The 27212-nt window shown below is 46.9% G+C and overlaps 1 protein-coding gene and 1 pseudogene across 2 annotated transcripts in view; both read left to right on the top strand.

Moving 5' to 3' along the window:
* Window positions 1–255: 255 nt before the first annotated feature.
* On the top strand, window positions 256–867 carry LOC308589230 (ragulator complex protein LAMTOR2 pseudogene; annotated as a pseudogene). The gene has a single exon. The product of its transcript is annotated as a ragulator complex protein LAMTOR2 pseudogene (transcript).
* A 3406-nt stretch (window positions 868–4273) lies between these two features.
* MYO7A (myosin VIIA) overlaps window positions 4274–27212 on the top strand; it is a 181337-nt gene continuing 158398 nt past the window's right edge. Inside the window, exon 1 of the mRNA XM_081197518.1 lies at window positions 4274–4566. The gene's annotated coding sequence lies outside the window, so the exon portion shown is untranslated. The remainder of the gene's footprint in view (window positions 4567–27212) is intronic.

Below are 27212 nucleotides of genomic sequence, written 5' to 3'. Positions count from 1 at the left end.
CAGCAACCATGCTCTCTTTCTTCTCAACAAGAATAAAAGTCATAATTTAAAAATGGTTAAAGAGCCCAACCATTGGTTGGGTCCAGTGGCGTAGCGTGGGGGGTGCAGGGGGGGCCGGCCGCACTGAGCGCAACATCTGGGGGTTAGGGTTAGGGGGTGCAAATCCACGGGTCAGGGGGCACAAATCCACGGGTTAGGGGGCGCAAATTACTTGCCTTGCCCCGGGTGCTGACAACCCACGCTACGCCACTGGTTGGGTCAGCTGATGCGAGGCTTCGCCCTGCTTTGCGAGGGGAGCGTCTGGCTGGAAGGTTGTGATGCTGCGCCCCAAGGCCCTCACGCAGGTGCTGAGCCAGGCGAACATGGGAGGAGTCCAGAGCACCCTCCTTCTGAACAATGAGGGCTCTCTCCTTGCATATTCTGGTTATGGAGACACAGATGCCAGAGTCACAGCTGCCATCGCCAGCAATATCTGGATGGGCACCAAGCGTTCAACGAGGATAACTTGAAGTTCATCCTAATGGACTGTATAGAGGGCCGTATTGCCATCACCCGCGTTGCCAATCTGCTCCTGTGCATGTACGCAAAAGAGACGGTGGGATTTGGCATGCTGAAAGCCAAGGCTCAAGCTCTGGTCCAGTACCTCGAAGACCCGCTCACCCAGGTGGCTGCCTCCTGAGCAGGTGATGGAGCCCAAAGGCAAGGCCGACCTGCTGCACCCATCTCCTGTCGGGAGCGAGTTTCAGAACAAGCTCTTGCACCGAGGTGACCCTGTGGACTCTTGCTTCTCTGCAGCCTTGATGTGCGCTGGGCGCAGGCACTTGAGTGTGTTTTAGGAAAAGGGAAATGGCACTGGGAGGGGGAAATAAAAAATTTTTAGGAAAAAAAAGAGCCCAACCATTGGAGTCAATCTCAATTTGTAGTTTCTCCCACTTCTGCCCACACTGTGGAGCTATTGTGCTTGGAATATTGCTTGTTGAGAGGAGATGGTTCTGTTTTTGTTTTGCATTTGCCCATCGCTTCGGTCTGAACCCATCATTGGCCTTCCTCCTTGTCCGAATGCAGATCTAACAGCAGCTGAAAAGTCGTTATTTTATTTTTTATTGAATTTTACAAGAAAAGAAAAAGAAACAAAGAACAATACATAACACTGTAAACACATTTATGTACATGTTTTCCAAAATGCAGACTAAAAAAGAAAGAAAGAAAGAAAATACTTTTCATAACCAATATTACCAAATTTATGCTTCAAACATTACAATATATAAATCCTAGTTAAAACATTATAAAAGACTTCCACCGCGTTCACCGCACGTCTCTTAGTTATCTTGCTCGCCTTTCCATCTGTTCTCCAATCATTTCCCTTCCTTAGGTTCTTTCATAATCCATCAAATCTTTATGTTCTCCATATTCTTCACAAGGTTAGTCTAAGCACAACCAAACTTTTGTATTTGAGCCCTGCTTGTATTCATTTAAGCATTCCCATTGTTTCTGTATTATAGTTTGGGGTTTATGCCTTATTAAATCCGTCAATTTTGATAACTCCAGGTAGTCACATAGTTTAATTAACCATTCCCCTTTTGTTGGGATATAATTTCCTTTCCAATGACTGGCTACCAACATGCTGAAGGAAATCAGCCCTGAGTGCTCACTGGAAGGACAGATCCTGAAGCTGAGGCTCCAATAATTTGGCCACCTCATGAGAAGAGAAGACTCCCTGGAAAAGACCCTGATGTTGGGAAAGATGGAGGGCACAAGGAGAAGGGGACGACAGAGGACGAGATGGTTGGACAGTGTTCTTGAAGCTACCAGCATGAGTTTGACCAAACTGCGGGAGGCAGTTTAAGACAGGAGTGCCTGGCGTGCTCTGATTCATGGGGTCACGAAGAGTCGGACATGACTAAACGACTAAACAACAACAATGTCCAACACTGAACAGAGAGTCCGGATTTTGACTCCTGTTTCATAGAATTCTTCGTCAGCATGGTGGGAGAATATAGAATTGTTTCATAAACTGAAAACTGAAAATAAAATTTTACAGACGATGACCTGCATGACATATCACCTTCCAGTGATTTCCTTCAGAATGGAGAGGTTTGATCTTCCTGCAGTCCATGGGACTCTCAAGAGTCTCCTCCAGCACCATAATTCAAAAGCATCAATTCTTCGGCAATCAGCCTTCTTTGTGGTCCAGCTCTCACTTCCATACTTCACTACTGGGAAAACCATGGCTTTAACTAGACGGACCTTTGTTGGCAAGGTGATGTCTCTGCTTTTTAAGATGCAGAGACATTATATTTGCTGAATACACAAAGCTCCACAGGTTATCTTTCATCCTACAAAGTTTGGTACCTCGCTTCATTTAAAGATTTTCAGAGAATTTAAAGAAGTAAAAGGAAAGGTAACAGATTGGTTACAATATTTTCAATTAAATGAAGTACTTAATAATGAAAAAAGACAGGATTTACACTTGAAACTTCAAATGTTCAGAGAGAAATAATAGAAAGTGATATTAAATTATTATCAGAAATGCATAATATATTGTTGGAATGGGAAACCAAGGATGAAGAGGTCAAATGTGTTATGATAAAGTGGGCAAAAAACGTGGGACATAATATTCAGATGACAGGTTGGGGAAGATTATGGAAGATTAATATAAAATTCACGGCCTGTACGTCACTTAAAGAGAGCTACATGAAAATGATGTATAGATGGTATTTAACACCGGTTAAATTTGCAAAAATGTATAAAACAAGTGTTGGAAGTGTAGAGAAGCAGAAAGTGCATTTTATCATATGTGGTGGCAATGCAAGGTTATTAAAAGTTTCTGGGAAAAGATCTATAATGAATTGAGAAAAATGTTTAAATGACCTTTGTCAAAAAACCAGAAGCTTTTTTATTAGGTATTACAGGAATGGATAATATACCTAAAGAATAGAAGAATCTGTTCATGTGCGCTACAATGGCCGCATGGATATTGCTAGCCCAACACCGGAACGAAGAAAAAGTCCCCACTAAAGAAGATTGGCAAATCAAATTAATGGAGTATGCTGAAATGGTCAAATTAACTAGGAAACCTAGAAATCAAGACGACAACATATATATATATATATATATATATATATATATATATATATATGCAGGTTTTGGTGTCTTCGGGTGTCTTCCCGTGTAAGAGTTGGGGTGTCTAGGCGACGTTTCGACGAGGTCTCACTCGTCATCTTCAGGCTGGTGCTTTCGGCTTCTTGTTACTGGAACAGAGCAGGATCTCAGTGTTTGAGTTCCTATAAATACTGTTGAGGGGGTGTGGTGTATAGCCTCCAACGTTCTGGGCAGAGAGGAAGTTCCCAGGTTAGTGTGCCTTTTCTTCTTTTGTTCATTAATTACTTGAGGGATATCTTGAGTGATTTCTTGAGTGATATTCTGAGTACCACTTAGGAGGGTCATTAGGTGTGGATTAGTTGCTAAAGCTTTCGTGTCTTGACCTCTTGAGCTTGTGAAGAGTTTTTCTGAGAAGATGGCTGTACTGCAAATAGTTGTGCTCTGGCTTGGCTTCGTGTATAGGGGCGAGCTGTGGTTTTGTGCCCTGTGCCAGCCAGATCTGTGTAGGGATTGCAGGGGGGTGCAGCATCCGGAGGTGCCACTATGGTTTGGCTACTGGATGGTGTCTGTAATTTATCTGTGGAGAGGGTCTGGGTTTGGGACACCAGAACCAGAGGCACACAGAACGCCATCTCCAATCAACCACACCAGACCCAAACCCAGACCCTCTCCACAGATAAATTACAGACACCACCTAAACATTAGGAAGAACTTCCTGACAGTAAGAGCTGTTCGACAGTGGAATTTGCTGCCAAGGAGTGTGGTGGAGTCTCCTACTTTGGAGGTCTTTAAGCAGAGGCTTGACAACCATATGTCAGGAGTGCTCTGATGGTGTTTCCTGCTTGGCAGGGGGTTGGACTCGATGGCCCTTGTGGTCTCTTCCAACTCTATGATTCTATGATTCTATGATTCTACAAGTGGGTTTTCCCTCCTCTCTGCACTTCCAGCAGCACCTGTTGGGAGATCAGCCACACCGTTGGGAAGGCCCCAGGAGTCCTGCTGGGCTCAGCTACGGAACCAGGAAACCTCATCCTCCAAAACTGCCAGGACCTGAGAAGGAACAGGCTTTGCAAAAGTCGGCACCTAGCTTTTACTTTTCCCCAAAGAAGTTGGGTCAGGGAAATGACGCTTGCTAGTCCACCTCCTGCCCCCTTTCTTGTCTCGTTCGGTAATCTCTCTCTGCTCAGCTCCTCCTCCTGGCTAAGACGGATCAGTGTGCATGAATGGGAGGCTGTTGGAGTGAGTCAGGTACTGTGCAAAGCAGCTCTTGACAGCGAGCGAATGGGAAGGAAGCAGAGAGAGCTGGTGGGGAAGGGAAAACTGACAGCCAGGCGATGCACTCATTTGCCATCTGAACTGAACTCTGCTTGCTCCGAGATCTCGCTGAGAACTGGACTTTGGGTTTCTTTCAAGAGATGCTCACCGGCTGTGGACTCGGAGAGGAAGTTTCCATGCGCCACTAAGGTAAGCTGCTAGCAAGCAGACCCAAGTCTAGAGCTGGCCAGTACAGTTCGTCTGGATTTCCATTTTAATTCATGGGGATTTTCTCAAAAGCCTCTTAGAGCTGCTGAGATTTCATCGCAGGCTTTCTCTTGTTCCCAAAGACTGGCTGAATGTTACGGTTGTTTCTCTTTGTGGGTTGTTGTTGTTGTTGTAGTTGCCTTTGTGTGTATGTAGAGTGGGTGAGAGGAAAGTCACTTCTGGGAGTCTATCCCAAACAGCAAACAGATAAGAAGAAAAGCAAAAAAGAGATTTCTGTGGTCAAAAAGGGAGTTTTACTGTTGCCTTCCCTGATCTAAGAGGCAGACCCCCATCCTCCAAAAACAAACAAACAAACCTCTTGTAATTAGAGTTGTGGCTCAATTAAATACATTGTAGCTGAGTGATCAAATGAGTTTTAGTTAATCAATTGAGTCGTATAAACACCAGATTTGCATACAGGTGAAAGCAGCAGTTCTGAAGCAAGATGCGTAGATTGTTTTTAAAGTGATGCATTGCCCGTAAGCGTCAAAAAAGGCATTGCCTCCTGTTTGAGGGGAAAGGAAAACTTCTAAAATCGTCCTTGCCGTCCACTTTTTTTGGGGGGGGGGGATTTAATAAAATATGTCTGCTTCTTGGTTATTCAGAGGCGCCTTTTTCACTGATTACGGCTGCAATCCTATACATAGACCTTCCCCATGGAACTCAACGAGGCTTTATTTTGAAAAGGCGTGTAGGGTTGCACAGCAATTTCTTTCAATTGGTTAACCAATTAAGTGATTAGACATTCCTGCTTGCAAAGTTGCTGTAGGAGAAGACGGGCCACAACTTCTTGATTGTGAGACACATCCCACCATCTTCACTAAATTCTCTCCCTCCCACCCCAGGTGCCAGATTTACCTCTTAAATCACATGCTGCTTCAAGAACATCCATTAAATTGACGCCACAAACAATAACTGGGTTGTTTGAGACATTGAGCTGGCTCCTGAGGTTGGGTTAGGAACAAAAAAGTGCCCAGTCTGTTGTTGCTGTAGATTTGCGTTCTGTGGCGTTCGATGTTGGCTGGGACTCGAGATCTTGCAGAACATTTTAGGCTGTCTTTGAATTGTTGCAACTGCAAACGCTCCGTTCCTCACTAGCCTGCAAAAACACACACACAAAACAACAACAACACACAAAGTGTCCTCTTTGCCCCACAAGCCTAGATCAATAGGCTTATGTCATGCAAGGGTAGATTTCGAACAAATTGGGAGAAACCTTTTGAAAGCACTTTGATAATGGGAACCATTACCCGGGAAGGTAGTGAGCTATTCCCTTGTTGAAGATCTTCAAGCTGAGATTGGGCGGTAATCTGGTGGTGATCTACTGCTAGATTTCCTACACTGAGCAAGGACTTGGATTAGATAGTCCTCCAATTCGATACCTAGTTTTTTAGTGTTCAGATAGAGTAGAAGGAATCAGGCAGCAGTATCGCCATGTTTCTTTGTCTGCCATCTCCCCACAAAACTGTAGCCAGTGTGGCTCACAAGATATCACAAGAGGCAGTGATGGCCATCAATTTGGATGGCTTTAAAAGAGGATTAGACAAATGCATGAATGGTAAAGGTAAAGGCAACTATGGGGTGCGGCGCTCATGTTGCTTTCAGGCCGAGGGAGCTGGCATTTGTCCACAGACAGCTTTCCGGGTCATGTGGCCAGCAGGACTAAACCGCTTCTGGCGCAATGAAACACCATGATGGAAACCAGAGTGCATGGAAACGCTGTTTACCTTCCTGCCACAGTGGTACCTATTTATCTACTTGCACTGGCATGCTTTCAGATTGCTGGGTTGGCAGGAGCCGGGACAGAGCAATGGGAGCTCGCCTTGTCACGGGGATTCGAACCTCCGACCTTCTAATCGGCATGCCCAAAAGGCTCAGTGGTTTAGACCACAGCGTCACCTGCATCTCTTGCATGAAGATTGCACTATTGAGGCCTCCTAGATACATTGGCTATACTCTGCCATCAAAGTATGGATTTAAAAGAGGAAAGAGACAGATTCATGGAGGGAAGGGCTATCAGTGGCTACTAGTCATGGTGGTTATTGCTCTTCCTTCACAGCAATGCTTCTGAATAGCAGTTGTTGGAAACCACAGGAAGGGAGGGACGGATGTTGTGTTCAGATCCTGCTTGCTGTTTTCCCACAGGCATCTAGCTGGTTAGAGTGAGAACAGGATCCTGGACTGGATGGGCTACCGGCCTGCTTAAGCAAGCCTATTTTACCGTTCTTATCAAAAGAAGAACATAGAACAATTAAAAAACGACAATATTGAGAACACTTGCCATATTTTTCGCTCTGCAAGACGCACCAGACCACAAGACGCACCTAGTTTTTGGAGGAGGAAAACAAGAAAAAAAATATTCTGAATCTCAGAAGCCAGAACAGCAAGAGGGATCGCTGCGCAGTGAAAGAAGCAATCCCTCTTGCCGTTCTGGCTTCTGGGATAGCTGCGCAGCCTGCATTCGCTCCATAAGACGCACACACATTTCCCCTTACTTTTTAGGAGGGGAAAAGTGAGTCTTATAGAGCAAAAAATACGGTAAATAACAATCGTCTTCTCAATCATTACAGAAAACAAATCTATAAAACATGGGTAGGCAAACTAAGGCCTGGGGGCCAGATCCGGCCCAATCGCCTTCTAAGTCCGGCCTGTAGACGGTCCGGGAATCAGTGTGTTTTTACATGAGTAGAATGTGTGTTTTTATTTAAAATGCATCTCTGGTTATTTGTGGGGCCTGCCTGGTGTTTTTACATGAGTAGAACGTGTGCTTTTATTTAAAATGCATCTCTGGGTTATTTGTGGGGCATAGGAATTTGTTCCTTTCCCCCCCTTCAAAATATAGTCCAGCCCCTCACATGGTCTGAGGGACAGTGGACCGGCCCCCTGCTGAAAAAGTTTGCTGACCCCTGATATAAAACAACACAAAGAAGCTGATCTAATTTAGCAGCCTCAAACTAAACAGTTTGAAAAGAATGCCTGGTGCAGAAATAAAAGGGTGGTATACAAAACAGGGGGCCGAGAAAGAGTCACTATGCCAAAAAGGCATTTCCACAAAGAACGTAAGAAGAGCTTGCTGGATCACAGCATTGGCCCACCTGGGCCAGCATCCTGCTCTCAAAGGGGTAGAGCAACTCTCCCCTCTGTCGTTTCCAGCAATGGGTTTGTGGAAGCATCGCTGCCTCTAACTGCGCTGGTTAGCAGCCTTCAGTAGCCGACAGGCGTCCACCACAATTTACTTACATGCATTGGGTGGTGGCTGTGTCTATTGCCTGGCATGCTAGCGAATGGTACAGTTTTGGGTCTTCTGCAAGAGGGCCTTGAAATAAACCCAGAGCTTGGGTTCACTTGCCAAGAAAGGAAGGAAGGAAGGAAGGAAGGAAGGAAGGAAGGAAGGAAGGAAGGAAGGAAGGAGGAGAGGAGGGGAGGAAAGAAAGGAAGGAAAGGAAAGGAGGAAGGAAAGTAAGGAAGGAAAGAAAAGAATAGATTCTCAGGACAGTTGGAGAGAGAAACCCATTGTATCTACCCAGGCATTTAACGCGACAACTTTGCAAGGACGGCACAGGATCCTGGCGTTTTCTGTGCATCTGCTTTTAATCAGGTCAGGACAACTTCCAAACAAGAAGGCGGCAGAATCCATTTCCTGGGAGGAATGTGGAGCTTTTGTTTTGCCCCAATGGAAGCCACGAGAACCGACATCCTCCTGGATAATACAGGGCAGACGGCCTGTAAATACAGACATTCTGCCCGCTATACCTGTCGAACGTGCGTCTTTACAGATTCTGTTTAGCGGATGACATCACGGGCAAACTACACATCGCAATGCAGTTGCCTATAACATTAGTCCGATGGCTTAACTCAGAGGGTGCCCAAGCTTTTTAAGATTAAAGTCGTTGAGTTTGGGGGTTTTTAATACATTTTTACCCCAAAGTTCTTGAACTTTTTTGGGAGTTAACCCCAAAGTTGTTGGGCTTTTTCTAGGATTTTACCCCAGGACGTATGCTGCCTGGGGGCCGGATTAAAACATCCGGCGGGCCAGATTAGGGCCCTGAAACGGATTTTGGACATGCCTGGCTTAAGTACAAAGTATCTCGGACCGGGGAGCGACTTGCAGCAGAGCGGCAATTATCCCTTCCTCTTTTCTCTGCGTCCCCCCCCAACCACTTCCCCAGGAGGATACCAGTTCCCTCCAAAACCAGTTCCCCAGGGGGATACAAGTGTGTTTGCAAAGGGACATGCCTCGTCTGGAAGTTTAAAGGTAAAGGTAAAGGGACCCCTGACCATCAGGTCCAGTCATGGCCGACTCTGGGGTTGCAGCGCTCATCTCACTTTATTGGCCGAGGGAGCCGGCGTACAGCTTCTGGGTCATGTGGCCAGCATGACTAAGCTGCTTCTGGCGAACCAGAGCATGCCGTTTACCTTCCCACCGGAGTGGTACCTATTTATCTACTTGCACTTTGACATGCTTTCGAACTGCTAGGTTGGCAGGAGCAGGGACCGAGCAACGGGAGCTCACCCCGTTGCGGGGATTCGAACCACCGACCTTCTGATCAGCAAGTCCTAGGCTCTGTGGTTTAACCTACAGCGCCACCTGCGTCCGTGTTTGGAAGTTTAGTGGTGTGCTAAAAGTGGGAGGTGGGAATTTCAAGGGGAAAGTGGTAGGTCTCAGGTGTTGGTGATCATAGAGTCTTTTGCACCAATGGAAAAGATATTTAAACCTGAACCTGAACAATAATAGTAGGGGACTGCAGGGGCAGTGAAGCGGAACTTTCTTCCATGAATGTCATTAAGGCTGCAATGCTAAGCATATCTGCTAGGGTGAAAGGCACATTGGGTTCATTGGGACTAACGTCTGAGTAAGCAGGCTATAGAGAGCACTGCAACCTTAACTTATCTTATGCTTATATATAAGTTTATTTATTAATAAACATTTCTACGTTGCCCATCATATGAGGATCCCTGGGTGGTTTAAAATATATAATCACAAAAATACACAACCCATCAGTTAATAATAATAATAATAATAATAATAATAATAATAATAATTTATTTATACCCTGCCCATCTGGCTGGGCCTCCCCAGCCACTCTGGGTGGCCCCCATCAAAATATCAAAATACAGTAATGCATCAAACATTAAAAGCTTCCCTAAACAGGGCTGCCTTCAGATGTCTCCTAAAAGTCTGGTAGTCGTTGTTCTCTTTGACATCTGATGGGAGGGCGTTCCACAGGGCGGGTGCCACTACCGAGAATGCCCTCTGCCTGGTTCCCTGTAACTTGGCTTCTCGCAGTGAGAGAACCACCAGAAGGCCCTCGGAGCTGGACCTCTGTGTCCGGGCCGAATGATGCGAGTGGAGATGTTCCTTCAGATATAGTGGACCGAGGCCGTTTAAGTTAAGTTCTTCACACCAGTCTGAGATTTCCCTTTTAAAAAGCCCTTGTGATAATTCACCAGCACCTTAGAGCAAAGTGCTCCTGATATACAAATTTTTGCGTGCAATTTTGCCTGATCTGCACTTTATTTTTTGCAAAGCAATGTCCCCTCATATAATGCACCTTTCTTTGCTATTTCCACTCACCTTTCCATTTTTATACACAACATGCAGCTAGTATATGCATTTCCATACATAGCACCGGGACTGGAAAACTGCATTGCAAAATTCAGATGAGTGTGCTGTGAGCCACCCAGCCAGATGGGTAGGGTGTTGTTGTTGTTGTTGTTGTTGTTGTTGTTGTTGTTGTTGTTGTTAATGTGCTTTGGTTCTCAAATTAGGAAGGTTCACCTTTTACAGCTAGCTAAATTTCTCCTCCATCCCTATTTATTTGTAGGATTTATCCCAAAGCAGTTCACCCCTCTACCTCTGGCTGACTCAGAATTCGAACACACTTCTCCAAGGGAGTGTCCCCAAATTCCCAGATGTCTGCAGCTGATACTCAATATGGCAAGACAGTTTGGGGTTGCCATATAGCCCTGTTGGGCAGGTTTTGCCCTGACTGAAGCCATGCCAGCCTCCACCCATTTGGAATATTAGTTGGCCCGGATCCCCAGCTTTTATTAAAACGGGAGAGGGAGCAAGTATCTAGTGGTTTAGTATTTTAAACCCTTGTGTGTCTGCACTGGCATTCAATGTAAGGCAGCTCTCTGTGTTCCATTGTAGCCCCTTGAAGGGGAAAGAAATATCACTTCTTTGTTGTTGTTGTTTAGTCGTTTAGTCGTGTCCGCCTCTTCATGACCCCATGGACCAGAGCACGCCAGGCTCTCCTCTCTTCCACTGCCTCCCACAGTTTGGTCAAACTCATGCTGGTAGCTTCGAGAACACTGTCCAACCATCTCGTCCTCCGTCATCCCCTTCTCCTTGCGCCCTCCATCTTTCCCAGCATCAGGGTCTTTTCCAGGGAGTCTTCTCTTCTCATGAGGTGGCCAAAGTCTTGGAGCCTCAGCTTCAGGATCTGTCCTTCCAGGGAGCACTCAGGGCTGATTTCCTTCAGAATGGAAAGGTTTGATAACTTCTTTAAGAGTTCCTTTTTCTCGTTGTTGGTAGTTGTTACCGGCTGGGAGTCAGAGAGAGGTTCTCCTGCATAAATTCCCTGGAAGACAAACCTTTGAAAGTTCTCCAGGCCAACATACATCTTGGGGTGGTGAATTTCGATACGATACGATATCTTTATTGTCATTGTCCCATACAGAACAACGAAATTGAAAAATCTACCTAAGACATTCAAAAACCAGCAAGCCTGCTATCCCAACCTGGTTTGTCCCTAAAAACTCCCTAAAAATCCCTAAAAATGATACCCCATTTTTAAATACAGTGGTACCTCGGGTTACATACACTTCAGGTTACAGACTCCACTAACCCAGAAATAGTGCTTCAGGTTAAGAGCTTTGCTTCAGGATAATAACAGAAATCGTGCTCCGGCGGCATGGCAGCAGCAGGAGGCCCCATTAGCTAAAGTCGTGCTTCAGGTTAAGAACAGTTTCAGGTTAAGTACGGACCTCTGGAACAAATTAAGTACTTAACCTGAGGTACCACTGTACAATATACTCCCATAGAGACTCCTTATACTGCGCTTAAAACCAAAATCGCATTTGGGTAGAAACTGTTTCTCAGGTGGCTAGTCCTGGTCTTTATAACCCTGGACCTTCTTCCAGAAGGCAGAAGCTGAAAGAGATCATTTCCGGGGTGCGCACTATCCTGCGCTATCTCTGCAGCTTTCTTATGGCACCTGGAAGCCTAGATTTGATCTAAGGTGGGAAGAGTGCACCCAATTATTCTCTCCGCAGTCTTTACAACCCTGGACAGCATTTTTTTTCGCGAGGCACTGTGCGAAGGAACAGGGTTCTGTTCTCCCCATCCTGTCCAGCTCCTCTTCTCTGTCTCGTGCTTGCTAACTTGTGACTTCACAATCGCCGGGTTACCATGGAACGGATTATTCTGCCATGAACGAAAGCCGTTTTTGGCTCACCCGCTTCCAAAGCCTTTTCAGGGGCTGTGGAGGCTGGCTAGGGAAAAAGGGGGGACTACTCAGGAGTAAGGATGGGCAGATCTATTGATTTCGCTTTCCGGTTTTTGCAGTGATCGGATCTGTTCTCCACAACACTTTGTTATTTGTCGTTGCTGTTAAATGCTGAAAGTTAAGCAACAGTATAATGGGAATTTCTTCTGCAACTCACATTTTTATCTTCAGTTTTCCCTAATATACACTTCCTTTTTGCAAAGCAATTTCTGCAAATATGATGCATTTATGTACATTATATTTATGAATACAGTGGTACCTCGGGTTAAGTACTTAATTCGTTCAGGAAGTCCGTTCTTAACCTGAAACTGTTCTTAAGCTGAAGCACCACTTTAGCTAATGGGGCCTCCTGCTGCCGCCGCGCCACCGGAGCATGATTTCTGTTCTCATCCTGAAGCAAAGTTCTTAACCTGAAGCACTATTTCTGGGTTAGCGGAGTCTGTAACCTGAAGCGTATGTAACCTGTAGCGTATGTAACCCGAGGTACCACTGTATATGTATTTTTGTGGGCACTTTGCCTCAGTATATGCATTCCTGTACACGTTACGAGGCTGGACTTCCCCGAGTCCGTATTTTTCCATGTATAAGATGATTTTTGTGCTTAGAAAAAAATAGTCAAAGATTGGGGGCTGCCTTATACATGGATGGTGAATTCACAGGTTTGGGCTTTGACTCTGGCCCTATTTCTTAATTTTGGGTTCAAAAAAATAGAGGTCATCTTATACATGGGGGCATCTTATACCCGGGAAAATACGGTATATTTCCCTGTTCTTTAATGAAACCCACCCATCATCGAAATAGCTCCCTCAGCAGGGGTTGTGGTAGAGAATCTGTCTTCTGCATCGATCTGTTTTCTCTCTTGCCTTCCCCCCGCCATTTCCAGGCTGGATTAAATGGCCATTTTGGCTGCCCTCAGCGACGGGGATTATGTCCTGAAGGAAATTATTTCCTCACATTACACAACGCCCGACCACCTCTGAGTTTCTCTTCCTGGCCTGGGAACAGGCAGCCATTAAACTTTCATCGGGTGTTTAAGCGACTGCTGATGCTCCCCTGTGGAAAAACACCAAATTTTTCACCAGATTCATCCGTGAATCCAAGCCCAGCTCAAGATATGCTTCTGCCTGAGGCGAAGGGGAAGATGGAGACTCCCTATGCTGTATACAAAACACCACCAGGGAGGGGGCTCTGAGCCCTTATGGCACCTGTTTAACCATGGCGCTCTTTTAAGCCACCCTGTTCTCTAGTGGCGGTGAATGATTGTATAGCTATAGTTTAGGGACCCACTCTCTTGGGGGCCCCTAAAAAAATTAAAGAAAAAATCCTGAATATACATTTCCAAAATATAAGATAAAAAGCAAATAAAATAAAACCTACATGCAGCAACAGTGTTCTGTGTTGTGTAGGCTCCTATGATGTAAGTCATGGGCCCCGCCTGCTAGCCTGCTCCCTAAAACATCACTGGTTTGCTCCTTTCTATATATAGGGATGCGGGTGGCGCTGTGGGTTAAACCACAGAGCCTAGGACTTGCCGATCAGAAGGTCGGCGGTTCGAATCCCTGCAACTGGGTGAGCTCCCGTTGCTCGGTCCCTGCTCCTGCCAACCTAGCAGTTCGAAAGCACGTCAAAGTGCAAGTAGATAAATAGGTACCGCTCCAGTGGGAAGGTAAACAGCGTTTCCTTGTGCTGCTCTGGTTTGCCAGAAGCGGCTTAGTCATGCTGGCCACATGACCTGGAAGCTGTACGCCGGCTCCCTCGGCCAATAAAGCGAGATGAGCGCTGCAACCCCAGAGTCGGTCATGACTGGACCTAATGGTCAGGGGTCCCTTTACCTTTATATATAGGGTGCCTACATTCTGCATGGACTGGTTGCATGGCAACCTGTGCAAATGGCTTGAGATACCTATTAGGTCCATAAATGACCATACAGCATATATTCAACACAAAAAACAGTGACCATTTGTTGTTGGCAAAGCACAGCTGGACGTATAAAGGGCCCCATTACCTTCAGTAGCTTAGGGCCTCATCAAACCTAAATCCGGCCTTGACTGTGGTAGTGGCGAGGGTGGGGGCTGAAGATTCGGCTGCCCCAAAGTGTGGATGCAAATGGCTCAGTGGGTCAGTGCGTTTGGCTGTAAACCAGAAGGTAGGTAGTTCAAGCCCACCCAGGGACGGCTAGATGACTGTCAGGGTTCCTTTCAACTCTATTTATTTATTTTATTTATTTATAGAATTCATATACCACCCTATACCAGGGGTAGGTGGGTCTCAGGGCGCCTAAAGGTGTGTAATGAAGGCGCCAGGCGAACTGTCCTGGGGAGAGCATTCCACAGACAGGGAGCCACTGCAGAGAAGGCCCTGTTCTCGTGTTGCCACCCTCTGGACCTCTCAAGGAGGGCCTCAGAAGATGATCCCAGGGACTGGGTAGGTTCATATGTAAAGAGGCGGTCCTTGAGCCATTTAAGACTTTATAGGTCAAAACTCTACAGTTCTACAGTTCTGTGATTCTCTATTGGACAAGATTTGCCACACACAGGTCAACCTCTCCTAGAGAGGTGGGTGAGAGGCATCTGAAGTCCCTAGCTGGGAGTTCCTTAGGCTTCCAGTTCCAGGAATCGAAAGGGCCATAAAGTTTCTGCGCCTGTCAACGTGCACTTTGTTCTGCAAATAGACACAGTGCCCTGCAAGCAATCTCAGAAGAATGTGGCTTATTTAGGTCACAGGCACAGCATTCCCAGCCCTATGGAGAGCTCCACAGCAACGAGACTTGCTGATGGAAGATCGGGTGAAACTCTGGGGTTTGTGCAGAGCAAGGGACCTCCAGATTCCCAGACTATCCCTGTATCTCGGACCAGCTCCATTTGGTACGCAGGATGAGACCCTACCTGCCTGCAGACTGTCTTGCCAGAGTGGTGCATGCCCTGGTTATCTCCCGCTTGGACTACTGCAATGCACTCTCCGTGGGGCTACCTTTGAAGGTGACCCAGAAACTACAACTAATCCAGAATGCGGCAGCTAGACTGATGACTGAGAGCGGCTGCCGAGACCACATAACACCGGTCCTGAAAGACCTACATTGGCTCCCAGTATGTTTCCGAGCACAATTCAAAGTGTTGGTGCTGACCTTGAAAGCCCTAAATGGCCTCGGCTCAGTAGGCCTGAAGGAGCATCTCCACTCCCATCATCCAGCCCGGACACTGAGGTCCAGCGCCGAGGGCCTTCTGGCGGTTCCCTCATTGCGAGAAGTGAGGTTACAGGGAACCAGGCAGAGGGCCTTCTTGGTAGTGGTGTCTGCCCTGTGAAAAGCCCTCCCTTCCGATGTGAAGAAAATAAACAACTATCTGACTTTTAGAAAACATCTGAAGGCAGCCCTGTTTAGGGAAGTTTTTAATGCTTGATATTTTATTATGTTTTTAATATTCTGTTGGAAGCTGCCTAGAGTGGCTGGGGATAATAAGTTGTTGTTGTTGTCGTCGGCCAGATGGTCAGGGTATAAGCAATAAGTTGTTGTTGTTTTTTTGTTGTTGCCTCTATGTTGACCTCCCTGTCCTTTAAAGTTTAGACCAGGCATTCCCAACCTGTGGCCCTCCAGATGTTTTGGCCTACAACTCCCATGATCCATAGCTAACAGGACTAGTGGTCAGGGATGATGGGAATTGTAGTCCAAAACATCTGGAGGGCCGAAGGTTGGAGATGCCAGGTTTAGACTGATATGTCTTGGGTTGCATCCTGTTCACAGAGTCCTCTTCGCACTTCCCTCAACACTCAACACTGTGTGTGCTTCTGGGGAAAGCCCCATGAGAGTGTTACCTCAAGATATCACCCTCTTGGCTTTAACTGAGGTGAGGGCAGCTGGGGAGGCTGCACAGTGCAGGTGAGGCAGTTTGTAGAATGAAGGAAAAGACACTCCCAAGCACCCCTCGGTCACCTCAGAAATAAGGTACGTGCATCAAAACTCTGCACCCCACCCACAAGTATTTCGCTAAATTTCCCTTCCCCCCTTGGATGAATTTCCAAGAGCAATTCCTGTTTCTCATTAATTGATGGAGCACGGGAGGAGAATTTTCCAGCATGGCAATAGGAAACCAAATATATATATATATATACTCCTAGCCACCAAATATTTTTAATTGAAATCTCTTTCAAAATGGTGTATGTGCAAAATTGCTGTTGTTGTTGTTTAGTCGTGTCCGCCCCTTTGTGACCCCATGGACCAGAGCACGCCAGACACTCCTGTCTTCCACTGCCTCCCGCAGTTTGGTCAAACTCATGCTGGTAGCTTCGAGAACACTGTCCAACCATCTCGTCCTCCGTCGTTCCCTTCTCCTTGTGCCCTCCATCTTTCCCAACATCAGGGTCTTTTCCAAGGAGTCTTCTCTTCTCATGAGGTGGCCAAAGTATTGGAGCCTCAGCTTCAGGATTTGTCCTTCCAGTGAGCACTCAGGGCTGATTTCCTTCAGAATGGATCGGTTTGATCTTCTTGCAGTCCATGGGACTCTCAAGAGTCTCCTCCAGCACCAGAATTCAAAAGCATCCATTCTTCGGTGATCAGCCTTCTTTATGGTCCAGCTCTCACTTCCATAAATCACTACTGGGAAAACCATAGCTTTAACTATACGGACCTTTGTCGGCAAGGTGATGTCTCTGCTTCTTAAGATGCTGTCTAGGTTTGTCATTGCTTTTCTCCCAAGAAGCAGGCGTCTTTTAATTTCATGACTGCTGCCACCATCTGCAGTGATCATGGAGCTCATGAAAGTAAAATCTCTCACTGCCCCCATTTCTTCCCCTTTTGTTTGCCAGGATGTGATGGGCCCAGTGGCCATGATCATCTTAGTGTGCAAAATTAGGAACAGATTTATAAGTTCAGCAAAATCACCTGATAGATCCCCTCCTGGACTGTACCACTTCAGACAGCACATGGGGGGGGGCTGCAGATCAGAAATCTCCCTATGGTAGAAAAGGAGAGGGTGGAAGGTCAGAGAAAACAGCGTTGTTCTAGCCGTCTTCTGAATGTGTTCATTTCCTACATCCTCTTTTTTTAAGGGAGACATTTCCTCTACTGCCCTCGGGATGATCTTACATCGTTGAGGGCTCACTTGGACTGATCTTCTGGATAAACCTTTTCTTTTTAGATAGAGCACCAGGCCCAAATTTCAAGGGATGTGAATCCTGTAGCATCTGCTATCAGGCTTTCCTCATGCTGAAACAATTAAACCCGTTTGTGTTGCTAAATGATCTCCTCTCTGATTCAGACACAATAGCCTACAAACAAAAGGAAATCACCTGGCCTGTCCCTTTGCGGCCAACCTGTATCAAATTCCTTGGTAACCTTACAAAACTGGCTAGACAAAAAAGCCGAAAGCAAGAGGAGAAGGCCATACTATTCACGCTCCCCCCCCCCCTCTCCGGCATATTGTTCTGAGGTTCAGAAGTTAGGGACTGCTCCATTGTGCTTTCTATGAGAGGGTTGAAAAATTGATGTGCGTTTCCTGATGGGTCTCACCAGAACCCCCATGAAACTTTGATAGCATACCTGTCCATGTGTCGCAGGTGGCATTAAACTGGGAAGAGTTGCAAATACTCTAGCTAAGAAGTTAAGCATTCAAAACGATCTTAATAAACAAGAGCAGAAAGCAGAGAGCAACAGTATATAATAATAATAATAATAATTTATTATTTGTACCCCGCCCATCTGGCTGGGTTTCCCCAGCCACTCTGGGCGGCTTCCACAGAAACCAAAAAACACTAAAATATCATACATTAAAAGCTTCCCTGAATAGGGCCGCCTTAAGATGTTTTCTGAATGTCAGGTAGTTGTCCATCACCTTGACATCCGATGGGAGGGCATTCCACAGGGCGGGCGCCACCACCGAAAAGGCCCTCTGCCTGGTTCCCTGTAGCTTCGCTTCTCGCAATGAGGGAACCGCCAGAAGGCCCTCGGCGCTGGACCTCAGTGTCCGGGCAGAACGATGGGGGTGGAGACGCTCCTTCAGGTATACTGGGCCGAAGCCGTTTAGGGCTTTAAAGGTCAACACCAACACTTTGAATTGTGCTCGGAAACGTACTGGGAGCCAATGTAGGTCTTTCAAGACCGGTGTTATGTGGTCTCGGCGGCCGCCCCCAGTCACCAGTCTAGCTGCCGCATTCTGGATTAGTTGTAGTTTCCGAGTCACCTTCAAAGGTAGCCCCACGTAGAGCGCATTGCAGTAGTCCAAGCGGGAGATAACTAGAGCATGCACCACTCTGGCCAGACAGTCAGCGGGCAGGTAGGGTCTCAGCCTGCGTACCAGGTGGAGTTGGTAGACAGCTGCCCTGGATACAGAATTGACCTGCGCCTCCATGGACAGCTGTGAGTCCAAAATGACTCCCAGGCTACGCACCTGGTCCTTCAGGGGCACAGTTACCCCATTCAGGACCAGGGAGTTCTCCACACCAGCCCGCCCCCTGTCCCCCAAAAACAGTACTTCTGTCTTGTCAGGATTCAACTTCAATCCATTAGCCGCCATCCATCCTCCAACCGCCTCCAGGCACTCACACAGGACCTTCACCGCCTTCACTGGTTCTGATTTGAAAGAAAGGTAGAGCTGGGTATCATCTGCATATTGATGGACACCCAGTCCAAACCCCCTGATGATCTCTCCCAGCGGCTTCATATAGATGTTAAAAAGCATGGGGGAGAGGACGGAACCCTGAGGCACCCCACAAGTGAGGGCCCAAGGGTCTGAACACTCATCCCCCACCACCACTTTCTGAACACGGCCCAGGAGAAAGGAGCGAAACCACTGTATAACAGTGCCCCCAGCTCCCAACCCCTCTAGACGGTCCAGAAGGATGTTATGGTCGATTGTATCAAAGGCCGCTGAGAGATCCAGCAGAACTAGGAAACAACTCTCACCTTTGTCCCTAGCTCGCCGGAGATCATCAACCAGTGCGACCAAGGCAGTTTCAGTCCCATGATGAGGCCTGAACCCTGATTGGAAGGGATCCAAATGGTCCGCATCCTCCAGGCGTGCCTGGAGTTGTTCAGCAACCACACGCTCAATCACCTTGCCCAAGAATGGAAGATTTGAAACTGGGCGATAGTTGGCCATACTGGCCGGGTCTAAAGATGGTTTTTTAAGAAGCGGTTTAATGACCGCCTCTTTCAGCGGATCTGGGAATGTTCCCTCACAGAGGGAAGCATTCACCACCCCGCAGAGCCCATCGCCCAGCCCTTCCCGGCTAGCTTTTATAAGCCAGGATGGGCAAGGATCAAGGAGACAGGTGGTTGGTTTCACTCGTCCAAGCAGCCTGTCCACATCCTCGGGGGTAACGGATTGAAATTGATTCCATGCAACTTGACCAGACAGGGCTCTAGCACTCTCCCGCCCCAGCCCTGCTCCCACGGTGGTGTCTAGCTCCTTCCGAATATGAGTGATTTTATCTGCAAAAAACTTTGCAAAATCGTTGCAGGAGATCTTGGGGTCTTTACAAGGCCCCGATGGTAAAGGTGGTTCCGTTAAATTGCGGACCACCTGAAAGAGTCTCCTGCTACTATTTTCTGCAGATGCAATAGAGGCGGCGAAGAAAGTCTTCTTTGCCGTCGCTATCGCCACTTGGTAGGCTCGACGTTGAGCTCTAACCTGTGTCCGGTCAGATTCGGAGTGAGTTTTCTGCCACCGACGCTCTAGCCGTCTCAGCGATTGTTTCATCGCCCTCAGCTCCGAAGAAAACCACGGGGCTGTCCGGGCTCCATGCAATCGGAGAGGGCGCTTCGGAGCCAGACAGTCGATAGCCCTGGTTAACTCCGCATTCCAGCGGGCCACCAGGGAATCAGCTGAAAGGCCATCAACACGGGATAAAGCATCCCCTACCACTCTCTGGAAACCATTTGGATCCATTAAGTGGCGGGGGCGGACCATCCGAATTGGTCCCACCTCCCTGCAGAGGGGAAGGGTCGCGGAGAAGTCCAGTTGCACCAGGAAGTGATCTGACCATGGCACTTCTTTGGTTTCATTTTTACTTAGTGTCAGATCACCCACGTCGCTAGAGGTGAATACCAGGTCTAAGGCATGTCCATGACTATGAGCTGGGCCCAACTTATTCAGGGACAGCCCCATGGAGGCCATGCTTTCCACGAAGTCCCGAGCGGCCCCTTGTAAGGTCGTGTCGGCGTGGATGTTAAAATCCCCTAGGACAACCAAACTAGGTGTCTCCAGGAGAACATCCGCCACGACCTGAAGCAGCTCGGACAGGGAATCCTTGGTGCAGCGGGGAGGTCGGTACACCAAAAGGAATCCTGTACTGCCCCTATTGCCCAACTTCCAGAACATGCACTCAGAAAACTGGGTCTTCCCAGTAGGACGCCTGGTGCAGACTAATGACTTCCTAAAAATCACTGCAACCCCCCCTCCCCGCCCACATGACCTGGGTTGCTGTGCGTAAGAGAAACCTGGTGGGCAAGCGGCAGCAAGGACGGGCCCATCTGTCTCATTCAACCAGGTCTCTGTCACACAAGCCAGGTCAAATCCTCCATCCACAATCAGGTCGTGGATGGCAGTGGTTTTATTCACTATTGACCTGGCATTACACAGCAACACCTTCAGGTTATGTGGGTTTCCCCTGTTGATTCCAGTATCCATCTGGTCAAGGCCAGACCCGGAGGCAGGGATAGTCTTCAAACAACGACTAAACCTGCCTCCTCGGTAATGACAATTCCACATGGAGCAATGAAACACAATGGGCTGGATCCAGACTGAAGCTGCGATCCTATACACACTTAACTGAGTGTCATCAAATTCCTTATGAGAAAACAAGCAGAGCAATCCCAATGTATATATGCTCAAAAGTAAGACCCACTGTAAGGGACGTGGGTGGTGTTGTGGGTTAAACCAAAGAGCCTCTTGGGCTTGCCGATCAGAAGGTCGGCGGTTCGAATCCCCGCAAAGGGGTGAGCTCCCATTGCTCGGTCTCTGCTCCTGCCAACCTAGCAGTTCGAAAGCACGTCAAAGTGCAAGTAGATAAATAGGTACCACTCCGGTGGGAAGGTAAACGGCGTTTCCGGGTGCTGCTCTGGTTCGCCAGAAGCGGCTTAGTCATGCTGGCCACATGACCAGCTGTACACCGGCTCCCTCGGCCAGTAAAGTGAGATGAGCACCGCAACCCCAGAGTTGGCCACGACTGGACCTAATGGTCAGGGGTCCCTTTACCTTTACCTTTAAGACCCACTGTGTTTAATGGGGCTCACTTTCAGATATATCAGTTTTCACTCTCTTCATTTCTTATTTTCCCAATCTTAAGTGTTCCTGAAGCAACTGGCTATTTTTTAAAATCCTCGTGGAAATCCGTCGGCATTTTTGTGTGAAGTTCTCATATCAAGCACTCCGGATTTGTGAAAGGGTTAACTCCCTAGCCTTTTCTTCTCTCAAAAATGTTCTGCAAGGCAGCGGGTAAAGGTAAAGGGACCCCTGACCATTAGGTCCAGTCGCGGATGACTCTGGGGTTGCGGCGCTCATCTCGCTTTATTGGCCGAGGGAGCCGGCGTACAGCTTCCAGGTCATGTGGCCAGCATGACTAAGCCGCTTCTGGCGAACCAGAGCAGCGCACGGAAACGCTGTTTACCTTCCCGCCGGAGTTGTTGTTGTTTAGTCGTTTATTCGTGTCCGACTCTTCGTGACCCCATGGACCAGAGCACACCAGGCACTCCTATCTTCCACTGCCTCCCGCAGTTTGGTCAGACTCATGTTTGTAGCTTCGAGAACGCTGTCTAACCATCTTGTCCTCTGTCATCCCCTTCTTCTTGTGCCCTCAATCTTTCCCAACATCAGGGTCTTTTCCAGGGAATCTTCTCTTCTCGTGAGGTGGCCAAAGTATTGGCGCCGGAGTAGTACCTATTTATCTACTTGCACTTTGACGTGCTTTCGAACTGCTAGGTTGGCAGGAGCAGGGACTGAGCAACGGGCGCTCACCCCGTCTCGGGGATTTGAACCACCGACCTTCTGATTGGCAAGCCCTAGGCTCTGTGGTTTAACCCACAGTGCCACCCGTGTCCCAAGGCAGCGGGTACTTTGCCCAGTAGGGCAGGAAAGCTCACAAACATATTATTGAATGTAGAGTTGCCAACTTCTTCTTTTAAAGTGTTCATCGCTCTTGCGCCTTACACAGCAGTTCGATCTGCCCTGAAAAAGCTTCAGCTGCTCAAGCTGTTCTTAAAGGCAGAGGAGCAGCCAGGGTATTTAGTTAGTTGGCAACCGCAATGGGAAGCCAGCCTTGGGGAGGGGAGAGGGGGTAGCGAACCAGAAACACTCTGGTCATCAACCTACACTTATGTTAGCAAGTCTTGGCATTTTTCATCATAATCTCCCTTGGTTTGGCCGTCTGCTGATTTTAAATCTCATGACCAGCCAGGCTGCCAACTAATCCACAGAGGCATTGGCGCTGGATGTTAAATTCATTCCTTCGTTTGCCACCGGTTGCAAGGAATTTCAAGCATTCCTCCTCAGCCTGGGTTCAACTCCCAATGAGCTTCTTTAAAAAACAGCAACAGCAGATCCTTCAAAGTCCAACTGGTTTGCACCTCGTGTTGTGAATATCAGGACCTGCTGGGAATTACACCAAGTCATGCCATGGCTCATTCCACATTTGCCGCTGGCCCGGATGCAAAGCCAAGGGAGTGGCAGTGAGGCATAGTGGTTGGAATGTCAGACTAGGACCCAGGAGTAAAGGTAAAGGTAAAGGGACCCCTTTACCAAACCCTGGGTTTGGTTTGATGAGGCCCTAAGCTACTGAAGGTAACGGGGCCCTTTATATGCCCAGCTGTTCTTTGTATTACTGTATTTTAATATTTTGTTGGAAGCCGCCCAGAATGGCTGGGGAAGCCCAGCCAGATGAGCGGGGTATAAATAAATTGTTGTTGTTGTTGTTGTCAACAACAAATTGTCACTGTTTTCTGTGTTGAATATATGCTATATGGTAATTTATGGACCTCATAGGTATCTTGAGCCATTTGTACATAACAAAATACGTATTTTATCAAAGTAATTGTTGAACTGAAATACAGTTAAGAAGTACAGTCATACCTCAGGTTACAGACGCTTCAGGTTGCGGTTTTCGGGTTATGGAGCCGCCGAAACCCGGAAGTAGTGGAACAGGTTACTTCCGGGTTTCGGCAGTCGCGCATGCGCAGAAGTGCTAAATTGCACTTTGCGCATGCACAGAAGCACCAAATCTCAACCGGTGTGTGCGCAGACGCGAACGCTGCGGGTTGCAAACGTGCCTCCTGCACGGATCACTTTCGCAACCCGAGCGTCCACTGTATATCAATAGTGAAATACAATTAAGAAGTATATTTGGGGGCGGGGGAGAGAGTTGGCCCCTATAGCTTGTTTAGCTTATACATGAATCCGGCACTGCTGACATACCTGATTTGAGGCAGGTGTGGTTGTAAGGAGTAAGAATGGGTTTAGTTAAGGCTGAGAGCAGAGGCAGAGTGATGGCAGAACCTAAGGCATGAACTTGTGCGTCTCACGCCTCCCTGCACCCATGTTTTCTTCCTCCCCCCCCCCCATGCAACTTTGCTGGGAAAGTTATCCTGTTTATTCCTTATTAATTAGCATCTTTGCCCTCAGGGGTCAGCTGGAGGTTGCTAATATAGGTTACACCCTGAGGGAAATGAGCCCATCACTGAAACGCAGGCAATCGTGGTGACATCTTTGGGTTGAAGAACAGGAATGGGGAGCTTGTTGCTGGACTCCATCTCCCATCAGCGAGCGAGACCAGGGGTCAAGGATGATGGGAGATGTAGGAGTCAGTGATTTAAATGAAGGCTCAGCCAGTGGGAGGGTTTGGTTGGGATTGGAAGGAGCAGGGGTCCCGTTCTATTTTGCAGAAGGGAGAAAGGAGAGAGGTTCATGGCCGAGAGAGGTGGGGTAAGTTGTGGGTCAGAGACTAAAGCAGTTTGAAGAATTGCTTACATTCCATAGATGATTTACAGATGGTAGACGATTTGCAGATGGTATTTAACTCCAAGTAGGCTTGCTAAATTCGGGACGCGGGTGGCGCTGTGGGTTAAACCACAGAGCCTAGGACTTGCCGATCAGAAGGTCGGTGGTTCGAATCCCCACGACAGGGTGAGCTCCGGTTGCTCGATCCCTGCTCCTGCCAACCTAGCAGTTCAAAAGCACATCAAAGTGCAAGTAGATAAATAGGTACCACTCCGGCGGGAAGGTAAACAGCATTTCCGTGTGCTGCTCTGGTTCGCCAGAAGCAGCTTAGTCCTGCTGGCCACATGACCCGGAAGCTGTACGCCGGCTCCCTCGGCCAATAAAGCGAGATGAGCGCCGCAACCCCAGAGTCAGCCACGACTGGACCTAATGGTCAGGGGTCCCTTTACCTTTACCTTTACCTTAGGCTTGCTAAGAGATATAAGACTGAATCAGATAAGTGCTGGAGATGCAATGAGGTGGAGGGAACATTCTTTCATACGTGGTGGAGCTGTAAAAGGGTAGAAAAGAATGTATTGGGAAATAATCCATAATGAATTGAAAAAAAATGTTTAAAAGTACTTTTCCAAAAAACCCAGAGTCCTTTTTGTTGGGGATAATTCAGACGAAAATTTGTAGGTGTCAAAAAAATGTTACTTATGTATGCCACTACTGCGGCCCGTGTTTCATTAGCCCCAAAATGGAAAATGAGATCTCAACGAAAGAAGAATGGCAACTTAAGTTGACAGAATATACATGGCTTGCAGACTTAACATAAGACAACAAGGAGAATATACGTTTAGAGAAGATTGAAATATATGGGGGGAAATTGTGTACAGTTGAAAATGCTGGCAGCATTAAGATAAATTCAACAGTGTAAATAAGTTTTGATGGATGCAATAATGGAATACTGAATGGTTTAGTTTTTGTAAAATATCCAGGGATTTATGATATGCAAAATGAACCATGAAAAGAGAGGAAGGGAAGTCACTGATATTTTAAAGATGTTTAAATTAGTATTTTAAATTGTAAAACAGAAAGTTTAATTATACACACACACAGACAGACACACACACAAAGCAGTGCTTACATTCTGGGCCAGATTTCTGCGTATACACACATTATTATTATTATTATTATTATTATTATTATTATTATTATTATTAATTTCCATATTCCTTCCAGGCAAACAAGATGCATTTACAGAGTTCAGGGACACATCCCAGCAGGCTGCTGAGTTCTGGGAAGGGAATGTGATCTGGTGAGAGTCCGGAGGGTGATATGCAGAGGCCCAGAGGCTTTTTAATGGTGATTCTCCACTTATGGAATGCCTGCATCCCCAAGGATGTTTATTTGGCACACTCGCTTTTAATTTTCAAAAGTCCAGGCCAATACTCACCCCCCCCCCCAATTCTGCAGGGCAGTTTAGCTACTTTTATTGACTGCCTACCCATGTCCCTGTTATTTTGCATAATTTGCTCTTCTATTTGCATGCCCTAATTTGCATAATTTATTCACGCTTTGCCAGGCAAGGGAACTCCGCTGGAAATCCCTTCCGCCGCCTCTCTGGCTTCTGAGAATACAAGCACATCTTTGCAATCATGAGAGCTTAGAAGCTTGCTTGTTCTTCACATGCTAAACTTACCCTGTGGGGAAACCCCACACTGAAAATGGCAAAAAAAGATGGTGATATGGAAAAATTGGATGGAAGCAGGTGTATTGACATTGGACCAACTGATCGATGGGGAAGATGAATTTTATATTTTTGCTATTTTAACACAAAAATATAATCTATCAGATGCAGCCCAAGGGCAATATCTTCAGTTACAACATCTCCTAAGAAGTGTGTTTGGGCAATCAGCCCTTTCAGCTTCTGAGATACCTGAGATATTGAAACAATTGGACCACTCATTCGCAAATAAAAAGCCAGCAATTACTTTTTATAGATATCCTATTAACAATACACAAGTTTAATATGCAGACTGTAAGAGGTGATTGGAATAAAGAACTGGAACTTTCATTGTTACACAGAAAGTGGGAAAATGTATTAGCTTCAATACCTAAGGTGTCATTAGATTTAAAATTAAGACTAATACAACAGAAAATAATACTTCGAGTTTATTGAACTCCTTTAAAGGCAAAGGGACCCCTGACAATTAAGTCCAGTTGTGAACGACTCTGGGATTGTGGCGCTCATCTCACTTTACAGGCCGAGGGAGCCGGCGTTTGTCCACAGACAGTTTTTCCGGGTCATGTGGCCAGCATGACTAAGCCACTTCTAGCAAAACCATAGCAGCGCATGGAAACGCCATTTACCTTCCCGCTGGAGCGGTACCTATTTATCTACTTGCACAGTGTGCTTTCAAACTGCTAGGTTAGCAGGAACAGGGATTGAGCAATGGGAGCTCACCCCGTTGCGTGGTTTCGAACCGCCGAGTGGTTTAACCCACAGTGCCACCCAAAAAGGGGTTAGCTAAGATAGCTCAGTGTTGGAGATGTTGCAAGGACAATGCCTCTCTGAAGCACATGTTTGTACAGTGTTCTTTACTTAACATGTTATGGGGGAGAATGTGCTAGAATGTGTAACTATGTGCAGAAAAAGTTAAATCTCTCAGCAGAGAATATTTTATTGAACTATGTACCTGCAGTATGGAAATTATTAATGAGGCAACGGAAATGGATTTTCCGTGCCCTAATGGTGGCCAAGAGATTGATATTGAGGAATTGGAAAAACAAATATATTATACTCTTCAATCAATGGACTGACAGTATGACATCACTAGCAATTTATGAATGGACTGCTTACAGGCACAGACCCTCTATGGATAAATACGATAACATCTGGAATGAGTTTATACAAAAAGTGGTAGGACTAGTAGCATTTACATAAGCACTAGGACAATAACTAAGATCATGGCCACTGGTCCCACCACCTCCTGGCAAATAGAAGGGGAAGAAATGGAGGCAGTGAGAGATTTTATTTTCTTGGGCTCCATGATCACTGCAGATGGTGACAGCAGTCACAAAATTAAAAGATGCCTGCTTCTTGGGAGGAAAGCAATGACAAACCTAGACAGCATCTTAAAAAGCAGAGACATCACCTTGCCGACAAAGGTCC

Source organism: Podarcis bocagei (genome assembly GCF_964188305.1).
Source record: "Podarcis bocagei genome assembly, chromosome: 6".
Classification (NCBI taxonomy): Eukaryota; Metazoa; Chordata; class Lepidosauria; order Squamata; family Lacertidae; genus Podarcis; species Podarcis bocagei.
Note: the sequence above shows the minus strand (reverse complement) of the source record. Positions and strands in the feature narration are given on the sequence as shown.